The sequence below is a fragment of the Eumetopias jubatus genome, unplaced genomic scaffold (assembly GCF_037043125.1).
Source record: "Eumetopias jubatus isolate StellerSeaLion01/CBP00866 unplaced genomic scaffold, mEumJub1_p1.0 scaffold_2, whole genome shotgun sequence".
Classification (NCBI taxonomy): Eukaryota; Metazoa; Chordata; class Mammalia; order Carnivora; family Otariidae; genus Eumetopias; species Eumetopias jubatus.
The window spans coordinates 171,484,083-171,501,983 of record NW_028274808.1 but is presented as its reverse complement, the minus strand read 5'-3'; positions in this window follow the sequence as shown (position 1 = coordinate 171,501,983).

Here is a 17,901-nt window from a genome sequence, read left to right as displayed (position 1 = left end):
TTCTTGTGTTTTCGATTTTAACCTTTCTGACAAGTATAAGGTAGTTTTGGTATCTTATTGTAGTTCTGATTTGTATTTCCCTGATGATGAGTGGTGTTGAGCATCTTTTCATATGCCTGTTGACCATCTTCTTTGGAGAAAGATCTGTTCATGTCTTCCCATTTTTTAACTGGATTATTTGGTTTTGGGGTGTTGAGTTGTATCAATTCTTTATATATTTTGGGTACTAACCCTTTATTGGATAAGCCATTTGCAAATATCTTCTCCCATTCAGTAGATTTAGATTGTCTTTTAGTTCTGTTGATCATTTCCTTCCCTGTGCAGAAGCTTTTTATTTTGATGGAGTCCCAAGAGTTTACATTTGCTTTTATTCCCCTGCCTCAGGAGACATAGCTAGAAAAATGTTGCTACAGCCAATGTCAGAGAAATTACAGTTTGTGCTCTCTTCTAAAATTTTTATGATTTCAGGTCTCACATTTAGATCTTTAATGTAGTTTGAGTTTATTTTTGTGTATGGTGTAAGAAAATCAAGAACTTTTATTAACTATAAGATGCCATCAGCAAAGTGAAAGGGAAAGTGTGGCAGATTATATTTTCCAGAAATGTCTGTGATAATATTTCCCAGCTAATATGCTCCTTCAGAACCTTGCCATGATCCCATCAAGGTCTGTGTCCCAGGTTTATGTCCGTCCCCTGAACCTGGGTGGACCACTGTGGCTCTTTTGACTAATACAATATGGCAGAAGCAATGCCACAGGACATCCAAGACTAGGTCATAAAAACACATACAGTATCCACCTCCCTTGGGACATTCACCCTTGGAACTCAACTCCCATACTCTGAGGAAAGTCCTCACATATGGAGAAGCCCATCTGGATAAAAACCAAGGCATCCATCCCTCAACCCAGCTGATAGTCCATATCAACTTACCAGCCATGTGAGTGAGCCATCTTGGGAGCAAATGTTTCACTTATATCAAGTTCAAGAACAGGCAAAACGAAACTATAGTGTTAGAGGTCAGAATAATGCCTGTCATGGAGGAGGTAAAAGTATTGTCTGGAAAATAAGAATGAGGGAGTCCGAGTGTTGGAAACATGTTATATCATGATCTGGGTGGTAGTTATGCAAGTGTATACATATATATAAAAATTCATTGGGACTTACACTGTACAATAAAAATTTATGCATGTTATACCTCAAAAAACATTGTTCAATGCATATAAACCACACAGCACAGTATCTGGCATACAGTAAATATTCAGTAAGTGATAATGTGAACACAGCTGCTTCTTACAGTGGTCAATTAATATTAAAGAGTAACAAAGGACCCATAGCCCTAGTGCTTTCCAGTGGGGCACAGCGTATTCCCTGAGAGTTTTGAGTTCTCTGACTTACTGAATGTGACTGAAAGAAGGGGGAATATGGAAGAAGTAAAATGATCATTTTGTCTTCTCGGGTCCGGGTGTGATAAAACTCCCAGGAAAGTCTGTCTTATTCCCAAGTGAACTATTAGCAGTACAGGTCCCAGGAAGAGTAAACACAAAATAGAGTTCTGTTTTAACAACCCTAGGACCAGGACTGACGTGATAAAATGGTCACAATAAATGTAATATCTGTTAATAAAATGCTTTCTCCAGGGTTACCTTTCCTCAGAAAACAAGCAAAACTACATGAGCTGGTGCCCTTCCCAAGGAATGTGACCCATGAACTGCCCAGATAGATAATCTGCAAATGAAAATGACTGGAGAAAGTCTCAAACACCGATGAACTGGTTTGATAAGAGTCCTTTGTCATAGTTCAGAAGAAAGCTATAATTACCAAAGCAACCATCAACAACAGAGAGGAACTCATGGCTGCGTGGACCAGAGGAAATTTATCAGTTTCTCAAGTGAGGGTAGATAATGGTGGTCAACATGTTGCCAACCACCAATTTCTGTAGGAAATGCTTATCATTTAACTTGTGTTTGGTCTTCCCAGTGAACCAAAAGGAACCTCTGATATCCTCAACATGATGATCAGCAACCACACTCGACCATAGACTAAATTCTCCCTAGCAAATCCTAGTTCCCTAATTTTTCAAGACAAGAGCAGTCTATTTAAAAATTATAATACTGAAGTAAACCTTAAAGATGAATACAAAATATTCATGGAAATAACTTTGATCCCTCCAAGTAGTCTTTGTTCATTCTTAAAACCTCTATTTGCTCATTTCTCACATTCAAACTATCACTGAGTCCTGAAAATACCTGGCATCCACCCTCTTCTTTCCATTTCCATTCCCATAGATTGGCTTCCTTCATTTCTCACCTGGATTACTCCAGTAGTCTGATCTGACTGGTTACATCCTTACATCTTAGCCCTCACCTATTTCTACTCTACACTAACACCAGAGTGATCTTTTTAAAACACAAATCTGATCACTTTACCACTTTTTCTCTCTGCCATACCACTCCAACAGCTTTCTGTGGCCTGGAAGATAAATACCAAATCCTTAGCATGTCTGTAAGGCCCTGCATGAGTTTGGCCCCTGATCATCTCTTCAGCCATGACCTTCCAGCCATCAAATTCATTCGGGTCACACCTTGATTGCTCTTATTGCAGGGACTTTGAACATGCAATTGCCAGTGGTTGGGAAATTCTTTACCTCTCTCTTCTAGTCAAACTTCATTATTTCTTCGGGTTTCATCTCAATCGTCATTTCTCAACAAAGTCTTCCCCGACCTCTTAACGCTTAACCACGATTTAAAATTTTCCACTCATTTGTATGATTATTTGATTAATAACCAACCAAATAGAATAGAAAGCAAGCTCCTTGAGGACAGAGATGATGTAGTTTTTTGCTCATCATTTTATCACTGATGCCTGGCTTAGTGACTGGCACATGAAAATGTTCAATAAATACTTGTGGAATGAATAAATGCATGAATTACTGAATGACATTTCAAGGTAGTACAGTCAAGAGTTGTCCTGTGCCAAAATTTGGCCTTCTCAGATGCTACGTTGGAGGTAAATCTGCCTCCAGGAATTGAGGAAGATATATGACTCATGACCCAGAAAGCAGTGACTACATCCATATTCTGAAAAGCCTTACCTGAAACTCATGATGAAGCCATCCCTCCAGTAAAGGAGAGCCGTATGAGAAAGGGGACTACAATAGGATTCAAATGTGTCACGGTAAAAATATCCTTAGTGATACTTGGTTCTGCTCTTCATCCTGGTGAGAGAGGCTCCTCAGCTGTCATTTTCTCATGAAAAAGCTGTCATTTTCTTAACCTGGCATCTGACTCTGTTTATTGTAATGGTCACAGAATCAGAATGCTCAATATACATACTCAATGAGCAATTCCTAGTGTTTAAAAGAGAAGAAAACAAACTAAGGGAAAATGGAAACCAACACTGCACTTCAGAAGGGATAGCATCTGGGAAGAGAATGGCGAAAGGTCAAGATGTGAAGCTGGAGAAGACCAAACTAACTACATAAAGGAAGGATATTGTTCCACAACTCTAGCATAGCAAGGTCCAAGGGAGTAGGGGGTGTTGGTTATAATGGTCAGGATTACTTGAATAGATTAAGATTAAAATTAGAGCACATTGGGTACTCTGCAATCAAAGAGTTAACATTTGCCGCAAGTTTCTGCTTAATCCTGAGGTAGGAGTGACCCTGTGTTGAACGTATATCTGAAACCATGGTGATGCATTGGTAATAAGATTACTTGAATGACCTCTTACAGTCATGGTGTCTTTCGCTTCCAAGACAAACTGTCCTTGCCATGTTTCCCTGTCAACACTAGAAACTTGGGAGCCATTTTATTTCACCAGGAAACAAGCTTTATATATCTTGGGGAGTGCCTCCTATTAAAGGTTCTAGTCCAGGTCAGAGATATTTTTTATAGGTCGCATTCATACTTGAGACTCAAAACTCTTTTGAGTCACCAGTTTTCAGTTACCATCTAAGAAACTGTAGTCATGAGAGACCCTCAGTGTGTGGAATGTGTACGCAAAGAACGGATGGTTCCAGTATGATATGGAATTCATTCAATCACCCATCCAATGCTGGAATGCAAAAGAGGACATCTGGGTCAGTGGATAAAAAGGGAATATGCAAAATGCTGTGTTTGGCCCACCTTGTAACCATGCATAATTAGGATCATTATTCAGCACCGAGATGCTTACAGCCGGCCTGATTAATAGTTGCGCCCATGGGGGTTAGTGGTTTTGTCCATGGGTTTGTGAATGTTGCTCCGGGGTAGGTAGGCTCAGTATGTCACAATGCCTGCCTGGTGCCAACACTCTTTTCTCCAATTTTTCATTCTAAGAATGCCCATTCTTAAAATGTAGTATTCAGAATATTACCTAGGGGACCTTTGATACCTCTGGTTGTGTAGTAGGTCTTGGTTCCAATGTCTGTGACTACATAAAAATGGTAGGATAAGATTATCCCCTTCCCCACATCAATCCCACCCCTTTCTAGTATCAATTATTGGTGAGAGGCCCTAGGGAACAAGGTCACACTGATAGAATGCAATCAATAATGAAGGGGAAATGCTGAGCTGCTGAATGTACTCTACTTGAATCAGAAAAACACACATGCTTCAAAATTGTACTTGGTTTGGCAAATCTCCATAATGACCAGTTGTGGGCACTTTTCCGTGCTACTGATAAGAATATTTTTAGGTGATCCAAAAACACGCAAAATTAAACTCCTACCAAAATCTATATACGGTATAATCATATTACACGTTTCATCATCTAGAAATTCAGTGACCCACTTGAAGGTTTACAAAATAAGAAAAATAACTTTAAATAATGTTAGTATTACTGGAGATCTGTTCAGAATCAGATGGATCTGTGTTTGAATGTTATCTTCTCATATTAAACACAATGTGGAAATTATTCTTAGTTTTTTACTCTAGTTTTACATGATAAATTCTTTTTTTTTAAGATTTTATTTATTTGACAGACACAGCGAGAGACGGAACACAAGCAGGGGGAGTGGGAGAGGGAGAAGCAGGCTTCCCACTGAGCAGGGAGCCTGATGCAGGGCTCGATCCCAGGACCCTGGGATCATGACCTGAGCCGAAGGCAGATGCCTAACGACTGAGCCACCCAGGTGCCCCTTACATGATAAATTCTAATATAAGCTATTTCAACTCAGTAAAAGAAAGGTTTCCTAGGGACTTGCCGAGTAACAATAAATATAATTACCATCGAGTGAAATATACTACAGTCAAAAATTCAAGTGAATTATTCTTAGTTTCCTAGCTATGTCATAAATGGAAATCAAGCTTGTATCTATCTTTTAAATGCAAAATCATAAGAAACTGCTAAAATTTTAATGCAGTGTATCTCTGTTAGAGATACTGACTTATTAATATATTTCAACCTAGATACAAGGGAGATCTTTGATTGCACTGTTCTAACCACAAATAAATTGATGGGTTTTCCAAAAGATGAATGTCATCGTTTGTTAGAAGCCATAAAAACACTTTTTGAGCTATTCTTTCCACTTGTATTTGAGTTTCAACTATTTCCCTGTGAAAGGCCCCACGTTATCATGCAAATGTGTCAGTATTGGTGGACTGGTTGTCTCTGAGTCATCACGCTACAGGGATGCGGACATTCTGGACACCATGTCTAGACATCTGCTTACTCAGGGAAAACATGGGGCTTCTTGGGACTCTTGCCAGCTCTTGTATTCTCTGCTTAGCCGTGGATGAATCACTGCTGATCCCTAGAGACACATTTCTCAGTCTTCCAAATAGGATGACAATCTGCCAACCTTTCCATCTTCTGTTCGAAGTAGCTCTTGGAAAAATACCATCTCCAAGGATTCTTATGGGGTCTAAATAGATGAGGTTGACACGCCCCAGAAGAAAGATGTTGTGTCAATAGACATGAGGCACTTACTATGATGTAATTGAAGATCCTTATTAAAGTACTGCAAATTAGACAGAATGTTTAAGTGCCTAAATAAAGGTTGAATGTTCTGCATAGCATTGCTCCTCTGATCGCAAAACTAATACATGTTGGGTTTGGAAAAGACAAAAAAATATAAAGAAGATAAGAAAAAACCTTGTCGATAATATCGCCACACAAAAATGATTGGAAATATAACAGAAATTTAGGATTGATTGCCCCTTTTCCCACAAGAGTAATACTCAAAATAATATACTGATTGTCAAACAAGTATCTTTGTTGAATTAAATGCATTAGTATAAATTTTCAAAGTGTTTTTCTTCCCTGGCTCTCTGAGGAATGTACCAAGCTTCTGGGAAGAATTTGCTACAATTAGAGGGATTTATATATATATATATATATACACACACACATATATTATATACGTATAGGCATGTAATACACACATATATAATATTTATAATACACATATGATATATAGCATATAGAATATATATCGCACAGAAAGCATATATGAGTACATATATAATACATACAAACACATGCATGTACATACACATATGCTGACACCTATCTATACCAATACACGCCAACACATACATGTACCTATACATGCACATATCTATAAACTAAAGTCTACACTCTTTACCTTTCTCTTAGATCCACCTAGATTCTTTACCTTGACATCTGCATCCCCATCCTTCTACCATTTTCTCCTGTTACCCCTTTGGTCAAGCTGAAACTTTTTTTTTCTAGCTCTTCATGCACTTTCTGGCCCCCAAGCCTTGGTTGACCTCATTCTTTCCACCTGCACCACTCTGTACCTCTCCTGCTTGAGTCTCTCAGACCATATGGTTATGGGGGTTAAGAGCATGAGTTTTGGAATCAGATAGTTTGGGATCAAATTCTGAACCTGCTTCTGGTTATGGGATCTAAACAAATTATTTAACTTCTATTTGCCTTTCTTTCCTCAATTAGAAAATAAATATAATAGTTCTCTCATAAGTTTGTTTGATGATTAAATACATTAAAATATGGAAAGGATGTCCATGCTTGACTCACAGCATGTACTCAGAAAAAGTTTTATAATATTACCCTATTTTACTAATTTTATCAACTATAAATACACACTCATTTTTCACATTGGAACCGGTCGATCCAGAATGCTTCATAAAACCAGTGGTGTCTTAAAATTGTTCGGGGTTGAGATGACAGCTGTGTGAGAACATTCTTTATTTTACGATTTTATTTACTTGAGAGAGAGAGAGAGAGCACTACCAGGGGGAGGGGCAGAGGGACAAGCAGACCCTGGCTGAGCAGGGAGCCCAATGCACAGGGAGCTCCATGGAGGGGGGTGGGGTGCTTCTAGGACCCTGAAATCATGACCTGAATGGAAGTCAGACAGTTAACTGACTGAGCCACCCAGGTGCTCCCCCCACTCTGCCCGCAATCTTCTACTGACACTTTCGGATAGCAATGCTAGCAGGGAAGAGTTTTCGTTTCCACGAAACACGGATCTCTGCAACATGAGAGCATGGATTCTAGACTCACACCCACTGGCTCTGCCACTTCCTGTGTCTTTGGGCAAGCTCTCTAACCTCTCCGGGTCTCTCTCTGCCCATCTGTAAATTGAAAGTTTGTGTCATCATGAATTATGTAATAACTGTAAAGCACTTGATCTGGTACATAAAAAAAGACCATAATAATAACTGCAAACAGTTTTTGAGGACTTACTATGTACCAGACATGTAGGAAGTGTGTTCTAAAGGCTTCACATGGCTAAATTTGTTTAATCCTTCCCCCAAACCCCCTGACAGGATGCTCCTATTATCCCTACTTTCCAGGCAAGGAAACTGAGACGTGGAGAGCTGAAGTCACTCTTCCAGGGTCCCGCAGCTGAGAGCTGGGCTTCTTAACCCATGTTCCTGGTCTCTATGTCTCCACACCCCGGCTCGGCCTGAGGGAACAGCTCCAAGTAAAACTGACCTCGTAGATGCTCTGTGAAGCCTTCGGAGAGACCGTGTGGGGGGCGGGGGGGGAACGTCTGTCTGATTTGCGGTGGTATCGGCCGGCCTCATCTCTTACGCTAAGTAAATGCTCAACAAAGCTGTAGGCGAAGTACTCATTAGCCAGGCCCCTTTAGGAGGATCTTTGGGGAGTTCCCCCAAATCCCAGCAAGGACCAATGACTGCAGAGTTCATTAACTGTGGAGTGGGCAGCACCCTGAGGTCTTTATCCATTAAAAAAACAAAACATTGTCACAACCCGGGTGCAGCAACTCTTTCCTGTCCCCGTGCTTTAATAAACCACCATTCTGCACCAAAAAATAAAAATAAATAAAAAACCAAAACAAAAAACGCTAAAAAAAGAAAGAGCCCTCTTGCTCCAGGCAATGGAAATGTCTTCATTCCTTAAGAAATGTTAAACATATCCTTTTGTGGTAAAGCCCCAGCGGGAGACACAACTGCAGCTTGTTTGCCCTCCCGCCCACGGGCCCATCAGGCGTCCAGGAGGCAGGACCAGCTGTGGGGGGGTCTACAGAGCCTCAACTGGAAAACCAGCCTCAGTGAGTAGCCGCCAGCTGAATCCTGGCACAGGGCTGTTTCCCTGGAAGCAGGCTGGGGGTTCTTTCCGTTATTCGACTTCCCAGGTTTTCCTTCAAGCCCTGTTGGAGGAAACAGCACAGAAGGAACCCCAGCAGGTAAGGAGCGGGATGATGTTGGGAGGAGTATTTTCCCTTTCCATGTGCGGATCCATAGGTGACATAGAAAGCCCCGGCCCAGCCCCGGATTGTGCCCAATAACAGACTGACTTCAGGACTTCAGGACCAGTGAGTCTGGGTTAGCTGGCAGGGTGGGGGCCGTCTGGCCAGGGAGGCGGGCCTGACAGTAGAGACTGCAGGCTTTGCTGGCAGGCCTGGACCTCGCAATGGTAGATGCATCCAGCTCAGTGCTTTTTTTTTTTTTTTAAAGATTTTATTTATTTATTTGAGAGAGAGAGAGAGAATGAGAGAGAGAGAGCACATGAGAAGGGGGAGGGTCAGAGGGAGAAGCAGACTCCCTGCCAAGCAGGGAGCCCGATGCGGGACTTGATCCAGGGACTCCAAGATCATGACCTGAGCCGAAGGCAGTCGCTTAACCAACTGAGCCACCCAGGCGTCCCAGCTCAGTGCTTTTTAAATCCGGGGTCCCCAGTCTTGAGTTCATCTATAATTATCTCTATAAAACATTTCTTAGCTTCTGTCATGATCCTCAGCAGAAAAGAAGTCATCAAGCTTCAGTGGGAGATGTTGAATGCATTTTAGTTAGGTGAAAAAACTCTTTACCCTCCCTCCAACTTACTTATTAAAGCATATGTTCTATAAGGCCAGGAACCCTGTCTTACCTCATTGTCTTCTTAGCACTTAGCACATAGTAGACATTCAATAAAATGTTCTTAAATCAATGTGGAATAAAATGACTATAAGAAGGGGGTTCAACTCTGGTTTGGGGCATGAACATGATTCCCATAGCAGTGGTCCACATGTCTCTGGGTCCCAAGGGTACCCACTGTGCCTCTCCCCTTCCATCTTGAGGCCACATTCAGCATTGTGATGCATTTCCCTTTTGTACCTTCTGGCCAAAAACCTAACTTTAAAAGGCAAAAAAAGTGGTGGTTTTCATGAGCTGGGGAAGGGCTGAAATAGGTGAAGCATGGATTTTTTTTTTTTTTTTACATCAGTGAAACTATTCTGTATGATACTCTCATGATGGATACATGACACTAGGCCCTTGCCAAAAACCCATAGAACTCTACAGCATAAAGAAGGAAACTTCATGCCTGCAAATTTTTAAAACACCTTGTAGGACAGGGACTCCTGGGATGGAATGCAGAAGGTGATGAATCAGTCTAATGTCCTGCAGGTGTTGGAAACAATTTCATCCCAGGGATGCTGACATAAGTAACTTTGGATGTGAGCAGAGTCTATAAGACCAAAGGTAGAACAAACTGCACTCTAGTTGAAAAAGTTGTTTCCCACAGAGATACAGGTTAACAATTCTGTACTGAATTGGAGTACAGAATTGTACAAACTACCCATCTGTACCGAAATGGAGCAATTCAGTAAATGGGTGGTTTCTCAGTGTTAGAGTGGGAGTTTATAGGTAAGCAAGGGGAGGAGACTAGACTCACCCATGTGATAATGGATCAGGGCTCGAGACCTCAGTATAAATGGATGTTTAGCCTAATATATAGATGGTTACATATAGAAATATTTATGGATATGTATATAGACAGGATAAGGTACACATCTATCTTCTTGTTCTGTCAGCTGAGAGGGCCTAGAAACAATGACCCCCAGGAGTAACAAGCACATCTAGCAGCCAGAACTTGGCTTCTGATACCATTTTCCAATAAATAAACCATGGCTCCTTAGAAAAATTGCTGATTCTAGGATTGGGCAGAAAATAGATAAGATCCAGAAAGTAAGAAAGTGCTAACACACACACACACACACATACACACACACACACACAAATTAAGGGATATGTCAAATGGACACAGGAGCCAACTGAAAGAGCTCCCAAAGGTCAAAGCTGGAACAATTTGAGAAACAAAACCAATAAAGTAATATTGCGTTATAATCCAAAGAATAAAATGAATATCCACGAGTTCATACTGATGTAAATAAATGATCAAATAAATAGATAAATGAGGAGAAGAAACAAGTCTCCTGTGCAGAATTCAAAATAATTTATATAGATAGTTTGCCCTCCAGGATGAGGAACCTAACTCCCCATTCCTTAAGTGTGGGCTGTGCACAGTGACTTCCTCTCAGAAAATAACTTTACAGTGGGGAAACCTGACAAACAGGTAATCAAGGTCAACTTCAACAGCAGCAAGCCATGTCAGTCGTATGTTCTTTTGTCGTGCCATGGTGAGAGTATCATGTTACCTTCATAGCCTTCCTTTCAAAAACTCATAATCCCAATCTAATCATGGAAAACATTAGACAAATCCCAATTGGTGTACATTTTACAAAACGCTTGACCAGTACACCTCAACAATCTCAAGGGCATCAGAAACAAGGCAAGTCTGAGAAACCGTCACAGCCAAGAGGAGCCTAAGGAGACGTAACAACTAAATGTAATGTGGCATCCTGGATGGGATGGGATCCTGGAAGTGAAAAAACAAATTTAAGGACATCAGGTAAAAAACCAAGGAAGTCTAAATAAAGCATGGACTTTATTTAGTTAGTAATAAAATACCGATGTTGGTTCATTAATTGTAAAAAAGGCACTATACTAATGTAAGATATTAGTAACAGGGAAACTGGGTGTGGGATAGGTATATGCCAACTCTCCGTACTGTTTTCACATCTTATCTGTAAATCTAAAACTGATCTAAAATAAAAAAGATAAATAAAAAAAAGATCTAACTATAATATCAATTTTCTAGATTTTATGGGGAGTCTAGGAAGGTTACATCACACTTTGCAGCTAAGCTTAACCATGCTTCTCCATTCACTATTTCCTCTCCAGATTCTTCCTTCTGTGTCCTCCCAGCTGGGTGTCTTCTCTATTTTCACTGCCCCCAAGCCTCTACTTCCGCTCCAATATAACAGCGTCTAAAAATCCCCAAGCACGTCAGGTTTTGTCCTCAGCCTACACAGTCCACTCAGCAGGACAAATCCCCATATTTAGCTAGACGGCATTCGGACCTTTTTCCTCAAGCACGCTCCTTGGATGGATCCACTCTGCTAAGGTATTCAGTTTAGAGAGATGTTCTAAAAAGGTTTCGTTCTGACTTAGTGTGTGGTTTCCAGAGAAATTCCAAAACAACTCCTAAAGTGAAAAATGTATGTGGAAGAAGCTCCTGGACCTAAGCTCAAACAGAGAGACTATGTCCAAAAGCCTACGGGACTAGAGGAGATTTCGTGAAGCTCAATTATAATTGTCATAAAAATCACAAATAAAAAAGGAAGGCTCAAAGTACAAGCGCTTCACAAGCCGAGAGGCAAAATTGATGAATGCCAAGAGAACACACACACAAAAAAACAAAGCTAAGGGGAGAGGTTCCCATTGATTTCTAGGTTCCCTACCACCAAATTATCTCCTGATGATAGGTGCTGCTTACAGAGGGCTGAGTTCGTCCTCTGGTGTGGTGATGATTCGTCCAGACTCACCCACTCAGTCTTCCGATTCTTCTGGGTGAACATCAATAAGTCACCTGAAAACGAGCCAAGCAGAGCCAGGAGTGCTGAGGGGACTGTGACCTTGTCCACAGTCCCATTATTCTCTACCCACACTGAGTACAGTAGGCAGAGAGGGAAAGACCTAAGTCTTTGAAGGTATTGAATCTTCTAATAAACCACAAGAGGAATGCTCTTTAAGAGTTGACTAGCTATTGGTATAAACCAGGGATGCCTGCCAGAAAGAAGAAAAATAATAGGGTAAATGATATTCTTCTTAAAAGAACCATTATGTGTAAATGTGTGTGAGTATGTATATGCAAAACCATAGCACTCTGCTTTTATTTATTTTTTATTTTTTTTAAAGATTTTATTTATTGATTTGAGACCGAGAGAATGAGAGAGAGAGAGAGCACACGAGAGGGGGGAGGGTCAGAGGGAGAAGCAGACTCCCCGCTGAGCAGGGAGCCCGATGTGGGACTCAATCCAGGGACTCCAGGATCATGACCTGAGCCGAAGGCAGTCGCTTAACCAACTGAGCCACCCAGGCGCCCAGCACTCTGCTTTTAAAGTCTTCAGTGTCTTCAAGATATTTTTGTTTTGGGGCACCTGGGTGGCTTCCTCAGTTAAGGGTCTGCCTTCGGCTCAGGTCATGATCTTGGGGTCCTGGGATTGAGACCCGCATCAGGCTCCCTGCTCAGCTGGGAGCCTGCTTCTCCTTCCCCTTCTCCCACTGCCCCTCCCCCTGCTCGTGCTCTCTCTCTCTCGCAAAAAAATAAATAAAATCTTTTTATAAAAAGATATTTTTGTTGTAAGAAACAAATATGTAATTTTACTGGATGCTAACCTTGTAATAAAGGCTGAGCCATCTGTATTCACAACATCATTCTCCACATTTGCACACAAAACTCTCTGGCTTCCTTTGAGTTTCCTGACCTCCCATTATCATGGCCTCAGAAGAAAACAGCGTGAACTAAAGGCAGAGAAGGGGTCAGAGCAGGAGCTAAGAAGGCTTGCAGATCAGGAAGTCAGAGAGCAAGAGTAGAGCTTGCCAGTGGCCAAGGTGGCCACAGAAAGGGCAGAAATTATCCCAGGAGGCAGAAGCTCTATGATAGGAGGAGGCAGGAGAGGGTTGAAACAGCCCTATTCAAAAATCACTATGAGCCAAGGAAAATTAGGGACCCAGTCCCAACATCTTCAAATCTTAAATTCACACATTGCCCATCCCCAGAAATCCTGATAATTTATTCTACTACTTCTCCTACTACTGCATTACTCATGGAGTAAATGGCAGACTTGGGGAGGTTTTTTAGTATTCATGTATCTTTTTTCTTCAAAGACTTCATCGGAGATGTCTTAATGGAAGAACTATCAAGAATTTGGGGCCATGATTTAAAACTGGCACAGTGTGATACCAGGAGCTCCAAGCTGCCACTAAGTAGTTTGACTATCCTGAGGTTGCCGTGCTCTAAGGAAGCCCAGGCCACATGGGGAGGCTGTAGGTGAGCACTCCAGTCAACAATCCTAGCTGGGCCCATTCTTCAGCCATCCCAACCCAGGCACCAGATGCATGAGTCAAGAAGCCATCTTGGAAGTCGATCCTTCCCAACCCCAGCTCCATCCATTCAGTTTACCTCCAGCTGTTCCAGTCACTCCAGCTAAGATCCTAGACATAATCGTGGCACACATCCTCTGTTGTGCCCTTTTTGAATTCCTGGTCTAGAGATTCCATAAGCATGACAAAAAGGTGGTTGTTTTCCATGACAAAATGTCATGTGGTTACTCAGCAATGGACAGCTGGAGGAGCTGCTCTTTATCAAGCACTTATTCTGTTCCAACATTCCCCATGTATTCTCTACTTCTTACAGGGCTATCAGTTGGGTACTATTCCATAGATGATAAAAATGAGCCTTAGAGGAGCAAAGAACTTATCACAGATCACATCTCTGGAAGTGAAGAGGGCACAGTGAAATCCCATGCTCGTTCAAATCAGAAGCTGAAGCTCTGACCCACTCCAGGGGCCATGGGGAATCCTTCTGACCAGAAGGGAGAGGGAGGTGGAGAAAGGTGGTGGTCCCACCTTCCTCCCAAATCGGCATGGATCCCTCCACCTGTAAATATTAACAGTATGTGCTTCATTCTCTTGAACATTTCTCTTCCTAATTCTAAATCCACCCAAGGATGAGAGATACCCACTAAGAAATGTCTGCATTCTTGAGGGGGAGAGTACTTACCTTTTCATATGACCTTTGAAGTTGCTTTCTTTGCTTGCTTGATTATAAAATGACCCAATGGTCTATCTCCTGTTAAACACTTCTATGCAAATAAACAAACGCTTTGAACAAACACCTATATGCATGTCAATACTTTAAGTTTTTAATGGGAAAAATGCGCTGCTTCTTTCTTGTTGATTTAGCTAATTAGGTTAGATTTGTCACCCCACCACTTACTGGGTATAAATCTAAGCATCTATATTTTGTCTTATTAACAAAGCAGAGAAACTCGTGTCATAGAAGTATGTGGACAGAAATGGGATAGAGATGTTGAAGCAATTTTAGCAAGCTCAGGATATTTATTGACTCATCCACAATAATTCCTCTTCAATCTTTCATTGGTAGCCAGTTTTAACAATTTATTCTATAAAATTTTAGCTAAATTTCTATCATCTTTGGGTGAAAAAATAGATTCTAGCTCCAAGAATTTCTTTTGTATGTAAAATAAAAGTCAAAATGTTCTATCAAATTCATAAATTGGTGATAAGAAAAGTTGTGAACTAGCTAGCTTATCACCTACTTCACTGATAATTAGTACCTAGTTAAATGTTATAACACTTTTTTATAAAAGTTCTGTTATTCCAGCCTTCTAACTTCTATTTTTGCCTTTTCATTTGTTTCTGTCATTAAAAAACAGTGTTACTGGGGCACCTGGCTGGCTCAGTTGGAGGAGCGTGCGACTCTTGACAGCTCCCACTCCCCCTGCTTGTGTTCCCTCTCTCGCTGTGTCTCTCTCTGTCGGATAAATGCATAAAAATCTTTATTTTTTTTAAAGATTTTATTTATTTGAGAGAGAGAGAAAATGAGAGACAGAGAGCACGAGAGGGAGGAGGGTCAGAGGGAGAAGCAGACTCCCCGCTGAGCAGGGAGCCCCATGCAGGACTGAATCCCGGGACTCCAGGATCATGACTTAAGCCGAAGGCAGTCGCTTAACCAACTGAGCCAACCAGGCGCCCAAATAAAATCTTTAAAACACACACACACACACACACACACACACGTACACAAAACTCAAACCTCAAACTGCATTTGCTAACACTGATCACGTGCTTGGATTTCATGGTATAAAATAGCTCTGAAAGTGTCGAGGTGCTTACTCTCGATTTCTGGACTGATCTCACAGCAGACAGGTAACCCAGAGCTCATGGCCCAGCACCGTTGCCGACAGCATTGTGAGCTACACACCTTGAGGGAGTTAATCGTGTTCGCCATTGTTCTATTGCTCTCCTGTACCTAGGATGGGGCCTGGCCCAAGGTCAGCACTTGATAGTTATTCAGTGAATGAATGAAAGGTGAATACAAGCCACAACATGAGTCCAGGGTTCATTCCTTAGTGACATTGGAGACACAGAATGTGTGGCATGGTCCCTGCTCATTGCTTTACAGTCTATTGGAGAGATGATACGTATACAAGCCACTATAAATCAAACCAGCGTAAGGTGGGGGCCTCACAGGAGAGCTATAAATTAGTCTCCAGGTTCAGAGGAGAAAAAAAAATCACTTTTGGCTTAGAGGGTGATATTTGTGCTGCGCCTTGATAGATGAGCACAACTTGGATGAGAGAGACATTCACAGGCAAGGCAAGAATGCCGATGCCTCCTTAACCTTAGTCTGCAAATTGGGTTCTTATTTAGAGCCAAGCCCAGAACCTTGCTAACACGGGAGTAGATTTGTCCATAGGAATAAAGCAGCAGCACCCTGAACCTGTTTCGATTTGTCTGACACCTTTTTAGAACTATGTACATGTTCATCAGAACTATATTAAGATAAATAACAAGACGATGGTTGCTCAACTAGTTTCTGAGCAGTCTTGTAAAGTTTCACTCATGCAAGATGCATAAATTCCAGAGAGCAAGGTCCCGCTAATGAGTCCAGAGCAAAGGGCGATTGGAGGTCTGAGGAGAGCAGAGAAGGCGTGAGCGATCATGTAAAGTAATGAAGGGCAGAGGTGCATTCAAGGGCTGACTTTGGTCAATCACCATCCACGTAAAATGAAACCAGTGTGGTTATGTATGTTTTCCCCATTCCTATCCAGCTACACCTAAAATGTACACATAAAAAGAAGGGGTCACATTGAAGAAAAACAAGATATCGAGGTTGATACAAAGAAGTTATGATAAGGCTTTCAAGAAAAAATGATCAGTTCTGGGGGAGAGAGAATTTGTTATGCTAATGAGCTACATTAATCAGGAAGAACTGGAGGCAATAGCTGAGATATTCATAGTTTGGAGATTTTATTAAAAATCCAGTGAGAGGAATTTCGTTTGGATTAAATGAGATGTTTTAGTTATTCATGTCACCTGCTAATAGGAAATTTTAAATTAAAGTTTTAGGTATATGAACCCAATTTAAACAATTCAAACTACTTTCATTAATCCTTAGCCTATCTTTGATGGATTTTTTTTTCAAAATAATATATTTGTGAATCTAACCCTAAAGTGTAAAAGCACTTCACATATAGCATTCAATGAGCAAAATAACCCTATGAGGAAGGTAGCTAAATCAGAATGTATCTCAATTTTAGAGAAATAAAAATAAAAGCCTTTGGCAGCTAAGTTACCAAAAGTCATTGGGTTATTTAGTCTTAAATCTGGGATGTCGATCCTGTTTAAAACTGTAGCCTATCTCTTAACCATACAGGTACCATCAGGGAAATAAACTTTAGAAGACAGAGGGCAGAGGGCACTTTCATGCCACCAACTCAGAAAATCTGTGTCTGCCAAATCTCTGTCTGCCCACCAGCACCACTGGATTTTCTCTACTCTGCCACTTTTTCGTGAGGTTCAACATCAGGCAATAGCTGGAGTCGCTGTGGCCAGAGGCCCAGGCCTGGTGAAACAAGCTTCAAACTCCAGGATCCCATCTGAGCCTGAGATTTCTGGTTGCCTACCTCATTATGTATTCATTCTTCCCTCTTCCTTACTAATAGAAACACTGATTTATATCATGGTGTGTGGCTGCCTAGGGAATAACCAATATATTTCTGCAGCTTTAGCCAGTGAGATATACATAGAAAGGGATGATGAGTTTTAGGAAGTCTCCTTAAAAGACAGTTGATTTTCCTTTTGCCCTTTCTCATCTCTATCTCACTGCCTGGAAAAATGCTGTGAGTGACGGTGCTATAGTTGCCATCTTGGACCCTGAGGTTGAGGGTCCCACACCCTATGGATGATAGAATGAGGAACTAAAAAGTTACCTAGCAGATCCCTTGTGACTTTGTGGAGCCACCATCCCAGCCCTGGATCACTTATCTCTGGACCTTACTTTCCAGTAAGAAAAATAAACTCCTACCTTGTGTAAGCCATTGCTTTTTTTTTTTTTTTTTTTTTTTGGTAAACACATAGAACTCAACTGAATCCTAGCAAATATGCCAACTCCTAAAAGAAATCTAGGGTTACAGTCACAGGTGGAAAGGACAGAAAATGTGGGAAGTAAGGGGAGAAGACTCCCATTGTACCATTGTTGTACCCTTGATCTCATCATCTCACTTGTTTCTCACTTCTTCACAGCCCGTGAACACCATTTTAACAAAATATTGCAGGC